The sequence below is a fragment of the Triticum urartu genome, chromosome 1A, assembly GCF_056163025.1.
Source record: "Triticum urartu cultivar PI428250 chromosome 1A, HENAU_Tu73, whole genome shotgun sequence".
NCBI lineage: Eukaryota > Viridiplantae > Streptophyta > Magnoliopsida > Poales > Poaceae > Triticum > Triticum urartu.
The window spans coordinates 380,359,803-380,368,719 of record NC_141873.1 but is presented as its reverse complement, the minus strand read 5'-3'; positions in this window follow the sequence as shown (position 1 = coordinate 380,368,719).

Sequence of the window (8,917 nt, the reverse complement as noted above, 5' to 3'; positions counted from 1 at the left end):
GGGATTTGCATGGGTTCTTGTTTTGATTTGCTTGGTTCAGTGTTCTTGTGGTTTGTCCGTTCGTGTCGTGTTGAACTTTAGTTCGTGGAACTTGTTTCTTATCTCGTCCTGCATGGTGTGGGACATGCGCATCTTTATCTATCCTTTGTCGTATCTTTGTTGTTTTTTTATCCGGTATAGTCCTTACCGTCCTATTATGTATCTTATGCTTTCATTCGCATGTCTAGTAGGAGTGGCGAGTCTATAAAATCTAGGGGGAGTCTCTCCCTTAATGAGTGTCAAAATTGGGGCACACATCTAGGGGGAGTCCCATCTACATTTTCTAGACTTCCCGTGTGCAAATCGTGTTGTTGTCATCATCCACCAAAAAGGGGGAGATTGTTAGGGCATTTCCTTACTTTGGGTTTTGGATGATGATGGCAACCCTTTGTTGGTCTAATCTTGTGCTTAGTGCTTCAGGTTCGCGGTGTTTAGGCTTTCATCGGATAGCTATTCTCTCTGGAAGGAAAAGATCGAAGACGGTGTTTTCTACGCTTTTTATCTCGTTGGTCGTAGGGAACCCGTACTATCAAGAGGGAATCCACATTGGAAGGAGTTGGGGGAATCTTTTCACGTACACTTTCCTCACCCCTCTCTTGCCTTCCTTAGTTGTGAGAGGAGCATTTCCCTTCTTATCTTTCTGCTTGCTATGGCTTCCCAGCGGTTGTACCGCTCTCTGGAGCGGTTGTACCGCTGGTTCTTGGCGCTTGCCAGTCTTGATCGAGCAGTTGTACCGCTACTTCCGGGTGGTGGTACCGCCACCACGCTCAGCAAGGACTGCGGCGGTTGTTCCGGCCAAGTACCGCCCAAGTACCGGTCAAGCTTCTGTTTTGGTGCGGTACTCGGGCGGTGGTGGCCCGGTTGGTCCGGTCGTACCGGTACCACCGGTGCCCTGAGCGGTTTTACCGCTCAGGACTTAGCCACCCAAGCGCTCAAGGCCAGGCGGTTGCACTGGTCCTATATCGCTCGACTACCGCACTCAGGGGTGACTCCCTACTGTTTCTATGCGGTGGTTGAGCGGTGGCTGGGCAGTTGGTCCAGTTATTCACGTAAACCGGTACTACCGCCTGGTCACCCGATTGTACCGCCTGGTAGGGTTCTGCAGGTAAACCGTGAGTCCCGGTTGTACCGGGACAAGGAGTGGTTGTACCGCTGCAGTACAGGAAATGCAGTAACGGTTGGATTTTTAGGGTTGCTATATAAGGGCGGTTCTTCCACCTACCACATTTACCTCTTACCTCTCTCACTCCACCATTAATGCTACTCAAGCTCTCTTGCCCGATCTCTCTCTCTAGCCACTCAAACTTGTTGATTTGCTAGGGATTGAAGGAGGAGACCTAGATCTACACTTCCACCAAAGGATATTTGCTTCCCCCATACTTCCTTGTGTGGATTTTGTTACTCTTGGGTGTTTGAGCACCCTAGACGGTTGAGATCACCTCGGAACCACATTCCATTGTGGTGAAGCTCCGCGGTTTCGTTGGGAGCCTCCAATTAAATTGTGGAGAGAGCCCCAACCTTGTTTGTAAAGGTCCGGTTGCCGCCTCCAAGGGCACCAATAGTGGAATCACGGCATCTCGCATTGTGTGAGGGCGTGAGGAGAATACGGTGGCCCTAGTGGCTTCTTGGGGAGCATTGTGCCTCCACACCGCTCCAACGGAGACATACTTCCCCTCAAAAGGAAGGAACTTCGGTAACACATCCTCGTCTTCACCGGCTCCACTCTTGGTTATTTTTTGCCTTTACTTCTGCAAGCTTTTTGTGTTATATCCCTTGCTTGCTTGTGTGCTTGTTGTTGTTGCATCATATAGGTTGCTCACCTAGTTGCATATCTAGACAACCTACTTTGATGCAAAATTTAAATTGGTAAAGAAAAGCTAAACATTGTTAGTTGCCTATTCACCCCCCCCTCTAGTCAACTATATCGATCCTTTCAGAGACTAAAAATTAACTTCAACAAAACCGAGTTATTTTGCTTTGGTAGGGCCAAAGACGAGCAAGACACTTACAGACAATTGTTCCATTGTGAATTAGGTTCGCTGCCATTTAGCTATTTGGGCATACCTATTCACCATTAGAAACTTTCTATTAAGGAGTGGAAGTGCATTGAGGATCGAATTGAAAAAAAAGCTTAGATGTTGGAAGGGCAAGTTAATGTCGTATGGTGATCGACTAGTACTCATTAACTTAGTCCTGACCAGTATGCCAATGTTTCTGTTATCCTTTTTTGAAGTACCAAAAGGGGTATGGAGGAGACTAGATTTCTTTCGATCTCGATTCTTCTGGCAGTTAGATGAGGCCAAGAAGAAATATCGCCTAGCTCGCTAGGATATATTATGTTGACCCAAAGATCAGGGAGGTCTCGGTATTGAGAATCTAGAGATAAAAAATAAATGCCTTATGAGCAAATGGCTTTTTAGGCTTTCGGTAGAGAACGATGGGATGTGGGCACAAAGTTTACGAAACAAATACTTACAATCGTAAACTCTAGCACAAGTTGCCGCTCGGCCGTCAGACTCGCCTTTCTGGAAGGGGCTTATGAGAATTAAAGACTTTTTCTTTCGTAGAACCAAATTTGTTGTTGGCAATGGGATGTCAACACGTTTTTGGGAGGATACATAGTTAGGGGAGGTGCCATTAGTCATTCAATATCCAAGTCTGTATAATATTGTCCAACGTAAGGAAAGTTATGTTGGCACGATATTACAATCGGTCCCTTTAAATATTCAGTTTAGGCGATCTTTGGTTGGGGAGAGATGGAAGTCATGGATACATTTGTAGGGAGATTGATGGATATTCAATTATCTGACCAAACTAATTCATTACATTGGAGGCTGACCAGGAATTGTTTGTTCACGGTCAAATCTTTTTATATAGATATAATTAACTCTGGCCCAATTCCGAGATTTATTCATATCTGCAAAGTTAAGGTCTCCTTGCGCATTAAAATCTTTATATGGTTTGTTCACAAGCAAATGATCCTAACCAAAGACAATCTGTTAAAGCGACATTGGGTAGGCAGCTCACGATGTTGTTTTTGTGATAATAATGAAACAATACAACATCTTTTCATAGATTGTCCTCTGGCCAAATTGCTGTAGCGAACAATACATATAGCCTTCAACATTCTCCCTCCAGTTAACATTGAATCGTTGTTTGGGACGTGGTTAGCTGGGGTGGAACGTACTACGACGCCTCATATTCGAATTGGAATATGTGCACTGTTGTGGGCTATATGGAACTGCAGGAACGACATGATTTTTAACAGACAACAATTTATAACCTTCTTGCGGGTCATTTTCAGAGCTACCGCATGGATCCGTACGTGGTCCTTACTCACTCCTATGGACTCCAGGGAGCCTCTGGTTACTGGGTGCAACCAATGCCGTTGGTTACTGGGTGCAACCAATGGGAGATGGTAACACGGGATATTTTCAACCGGTTTGGATAGCGGTCGCTTAACAGGATAGGAGTCTAGGTCTCTAATCCTGTATCTACCATCGGTTGTAATTCTGAGTTCCTTCTTTTTTTCAATTGCTCCTTTTTGCGAGTTGTAATACTTTGAATATTGTTTGTTTTGAGACTCTTAATAATATGGCTGCATGCATCGTTCAGATGCAGAGGCCGGGGGCACGCCTTTTTTTCAAAAAAAATCATTAGAGATGACAAAGGTAACTTTGTCGAAACAACAAATGTGAATACTAACTTATGCTCGAATGTTTTCATGGCTGAAGCCATGAGACTTGGACTGAACCTACCATAGACTGTTGGTTCCAACTATGTAACCATGGTGAGCAATGTATAAAGAGGAGATCTTTTACTATACCCTGAAATGAATAGACACCGTTTGTTTTCCTCAATCCAATGGTTTGCGCGATTTTGGTACTCCAGCATCAGTCACCCGGAGTACTAACCCGGAAACCGGTGGAGTACCGCCGTTTGAGGGGCAAAAGGGTAATCGCCAGCTTTGTTTATGATTTTCTTGTGAGGAGTACTCCCTCCGTTTCTAAATATTTGTCTTTTTAGAGGTTTCAAATGGTGACTACATTCGAAGCAAAATGAGTGAATCTACACTCAAATATGTCTATATACATCCGTATGTGGTGACCATTTGAAATCTCTAGAAAGACAAATATTTAGGAACGGAGGGAGTATTTCAGTATTTCATTTTTCTTTTCTGTTTTCTCCCGGCTGGAAATGAAGGACCTGACCTAAACACATTGCCCTAACCCTAGTAGCCTTCCTGCCCGTCCCCTTGTATCCACCTGTGGCGGCGGCCTCTGTCCCGCCCAAAAAGCGGCCAACGGCGAGGGGTGCGCCTCGCCTTCTCCACCTCCGGCGACATCATCTCCAACGGCGGCCATGGCGGCCATAGTTGGCGAGGCACACGCGGCGTGGCGCGGATCGGCGCCCATGGCAGCCGGCGTTGGCGAGGCGCACGCCTACCGGCTTGTCCCCTACTCCTCCATCTCCGCTCGTCGAGCAGCTGCTCTATCCAGGGCGTGCCCCACATATGGGTAGTAGAGCCGGACGGAGAGGGGATTTGTACTGTACCCAGGTGCTGACTGTACGTGTGGATGGTCGATAACTGGGTTTTTCTGTCGAGATGTCGGATGAATATGTCGTAAGATCAGTGAGCCCTTCCTATTATCTTTGGTACTTGCTTTTGCTTTTCTCTGTATTGGTTCAGGACATATATATGAATGGACACCACTAGGCATCAAGTATGGAGAAGAGAAAATTATGCAGTGGAGTGCATGATCATGAATAAGCAAACCAGCTGACAAACTGTTCTGGATCAAATCAGTTACTCTGTAATAGATTATAATGTTGTGTTCTCGGAAAGATACCATGTGAAACAATTTTCTCTAACATGGCAATGTTTCAAAATATGTTTTGTCCATCATTTTTTAGTTCTAATGGATATGTGTCCATCATTTTTTCGAATTTATGTTCTTATTCCATCCTGCATGGCCTAGCTTTAATTATAACAAAAGTTTGGGTAATTGTGATTATTGGAAACCAAAAAAAAGGTGTCACATTGTTCCTTGTACATGACAGATATCTACATGTCCTAGCTTAATTCAGAAGAGTTGTGTAAACAACAATTATTGGAAGCAAAAAACCACTTGAATCTATGTTCGTTATCCACCCTTGTATTGTTCCCTATACAACATGGAGATGTACACGTCCTAGTTTTAAGTAAGAAAAGTTTGGGTGATGATGATTGACTAACGTGAACCTTGATTCTTTCATTAGGTTGTGGACTTGTGGCGATCCTAGCGATGCCATTGAAGATTTATTTTTATGAAAGAATTTTTTTCATTCGGTTGTGGCAATGCCATTGTAGATTTTCTTTTATGTAGGGAAATAGCTGGGTTTCTCCATAAATGTCCAAGTAACACATTGACGACAGATGAATATGGAGTGTTGTTGCTAGGCTATCGGACGAATGTTGTTCAAATCTCAGTTTTATGTGCGGATGTTTTTTTCCATAACATATAATGCCATCTGAAACACCATCTGCAACGTATAAAACCATATCTATTTCTGAACTAAACAAAGCAAATGTTCTTGTAAACAAATAAAAGAACATACATCTTCATTGGTACAGTATGATTTGACCACAAATATCACACTGAGTTGTTCAGACTGACAACTAAGCCTTTCCGGTCCACTTTGAGTAATTCGGATCCACATGTATAAATATGAGTCTTCTGGTCCGACATGTACCACTGCAAGGTTGGTATCTAGACACATAAGTAGAAGTATGAGTCGTTTTCCCGTCATGTATCACTATGAGTCATCCGGACCCACACATAGAACTTCCGAGTTAACAAGGCCCATAAGCTGGAGTTGTTTCGCCCTGCAGGTACCACTTCAAGTCATCTAGCCCTTAGAAGTACTAGTATGAGTCCCGAACATAGAAGTACAACTCCGAGTCATCTGGGCCCACAACAAGTACGGGCATGAGTTGTTATACCTCACATGTACAATTTTGAGTCATCGGGATCTACAAGTGTCGGTACGACTCTTCTAGCACCACAAGTATCGCTCCAAATCATCCAGTCCCCCATAAGTACTAGCATGAGTCTTCCGGACCCAGAGGTACTAGTATGAGTTGTTTGGATCCACATCTACCACTTCTAGCCATTTGGGCCTATATGTACCTCTTTGAGTCATCTGAGCCCACATGCAACAATATGACTTATTCTGCCCCACATGTACCGCTATGAGTCATTTGGACCAACAAGTACCAATGCATGTATTTCAGGCCTATAAGTACCCCTCTGTGTTAACCGGACCCAACAGTTGGAGTCGTTTGGCCCAGCGAGTACCACTTCAAGTCATTTGGACCCAAAAGTCTAGTATGAGTCGTTTGGATCCAGAAGTACCACTCTGAGTCATCAGGACTCACAAGTATCAGTATGAGTTTTCTGGCCCCACAAGTACCACTCCGAGTCATACGGGCCCGCCCCATAAGTACTAGTATGACTCGTTTGGATCCACATGTACCACTCCAAGTTGTTTGGGCCCATACGTACCACTCCAGGTCGTCTGGGCCCATAAGTACTAGTATGAGTTGTTTCGCCCCACATGTGAAGGAAATATGCTCTAGAGGCAATAATAAAGTTATTATTTATTTCCTTATATCATGATAAATTTTTATTATTCATGCTAGAATTGTATTAACCGGAAACATGATACATGTGTGAATACATAGACAAACAGAGTGTCACTAGTATGCCTCTACTAGACTAGCTCGTTGATCAAAGATGGTTATGTTTCCTAGCCATAGACATGAGTTGTCATTTGATCAACGGGGTCACATCATTAGGAGAATGATGTGATTGACTTGACCCATTATGTTAGCTTAGCACTTGATCGTTTAGTATGTTGCTATTGCTTTCTTCATGACTTATACATGTTCCTATGACTATGAGATTATGTAACTCCCGTTTACCGGAGGAACACTTTGTGTGCTACCAAACGTCACAACGTAACTGGGTGATTATAAAGGTGCTCTACAGGTGTCTCCAAAGGTACTTGTTGGGCTGGCGTATTTCGAGATTAGGATTTGTCACTCCGATTGTCGGAGAGGTATCTCTGGGCCCACTCGGTAATGCACATCACTATAAGCCTTGCAAGCATTGTAACTAATGAGTTAGTTGCGGAATGATGTATTACGGAACGAGTAAAGAGACTTGCTGGTAACGAGATTGAACTAGGTATTGAGATACCGACGATCGAATCTCGGGCAAGCAACATACCAATGACAAAGGGAACAACGCATGTTGTTATGCGGTTTGACCGATAAAGATCTTCGTAGAATATGTGGGAGCCAATATGAGCATCCAGGTTCCGCTATTGGTTATTGACCAGAGACGTGTCTCGGTCATGTCTACATAGTTCTCGAAACCGTAGGGTCCGCATGCTTAAAGTTCGGTGACGATCGTATTATGAGTTTTTGTGTTTTGATGTACCGAAGGTAGTTCGGAGTTCCGGATATGAGCACGGACATGACGAGGAGTCTTGAAAGATCGTGGATGTCGCCTAGAGGGGGGGTGAATAGGCGCTTTTAAAATAATTACGGTTTAGGCTTGAACAAATGCGGAATAAACCTAGCAGTTAATTTGTCAAGCACAAAACCTACGACAACTAGGCTCACCTATGTGCACCAACAACTTATGCTAAGCAAGATAAACTACTAGGTGATAGCAAGATATATGACAAGAAACAATATGGCTATCACAAGGTAAAGTGCATAAGTAAAGAGCTCGGGTAAGAGATAACCAAGGCACGTAGAGACGATGATGTATCCCGAAGTTCACACCCTTGCGGATGCTAATCTCCGTTTGGAGCGGTGTGGAGGCACAATGCTCCCCAAGAAGCCACTAGGGCCACCGTAATCTCTTCACGCCCTCACACAATGCAAGATGCCGTGATTCCACTAAGGGACCCTTGAGGGCGGTCATCGAACCCATACAAATGGCAACCCTTGGGGGCGGTCACTGAAGCTGTACACTTTGGCAACCCTTGGGGGCGGTCACCGGTACCCGTCAAATTGCTCGGGGCGATCTCCACAACCTAATTGGAGACCCCGACGCTTGCCCGGAGCTTTACACCACAATGATTGAGCTTCGAACACCACCAACCGTCTAGGGCGCCAAGGCACCCAAGAGGAACAAGCTCTAGGGTGCCCAAACACCCAAGAGTAATAAGCTTCTCAAACTTCACTTCCACGTATCACCGTGGAGAACTCAAACCGATGCACCAAATGCAATGGCAAGGGCACACGGAGTGCCCAAGTCCTTCTCTCCCAATCCCACCAAAGCAACTAATGCTAGGGAAGAAAATGAGAAGAAGAACGAAAGAAGAACACGAAGAACTCCAAGATCTAGATCCAAGGGGTTCCACTCACTTAGAGGAGAAAGTGATTGGTGGAAACGTGGATCTAGATCTCCTCTCTCTTTTCCCTCAAGAACTAGCAAGAATCATTGGAGGGATTAAGAGTTAGCAAGCTCGAAGAAGGTCAACAATGGGGGAAGAACACGAGCTAAAAGGATAAGGTACATTGGGGAAGAAGACCCCCTTTTATAGGTGGGGAAAAATCCAACCGTTGTGCTCACAGCCCGCACCGAGCGGTACTACCGCTCCAAGGAGCGGTACTACCGCTAGGGCGGTAGTAGCCCTTTGAAACACAACAGCGAGGAGACAAAAGGCCAGTAGAACCGCTGGAGTGGTACTACCGCTCGTCCTCACGGTACTACCGCTAGGGATCGCGGTACTACCGCAAAGGGTAGCGGTACTACTGCTTGCGAGCAGTACTAAAAAAAATACATCCGGGCCTACCACCGCAAGACTTGGGACGAGTTTT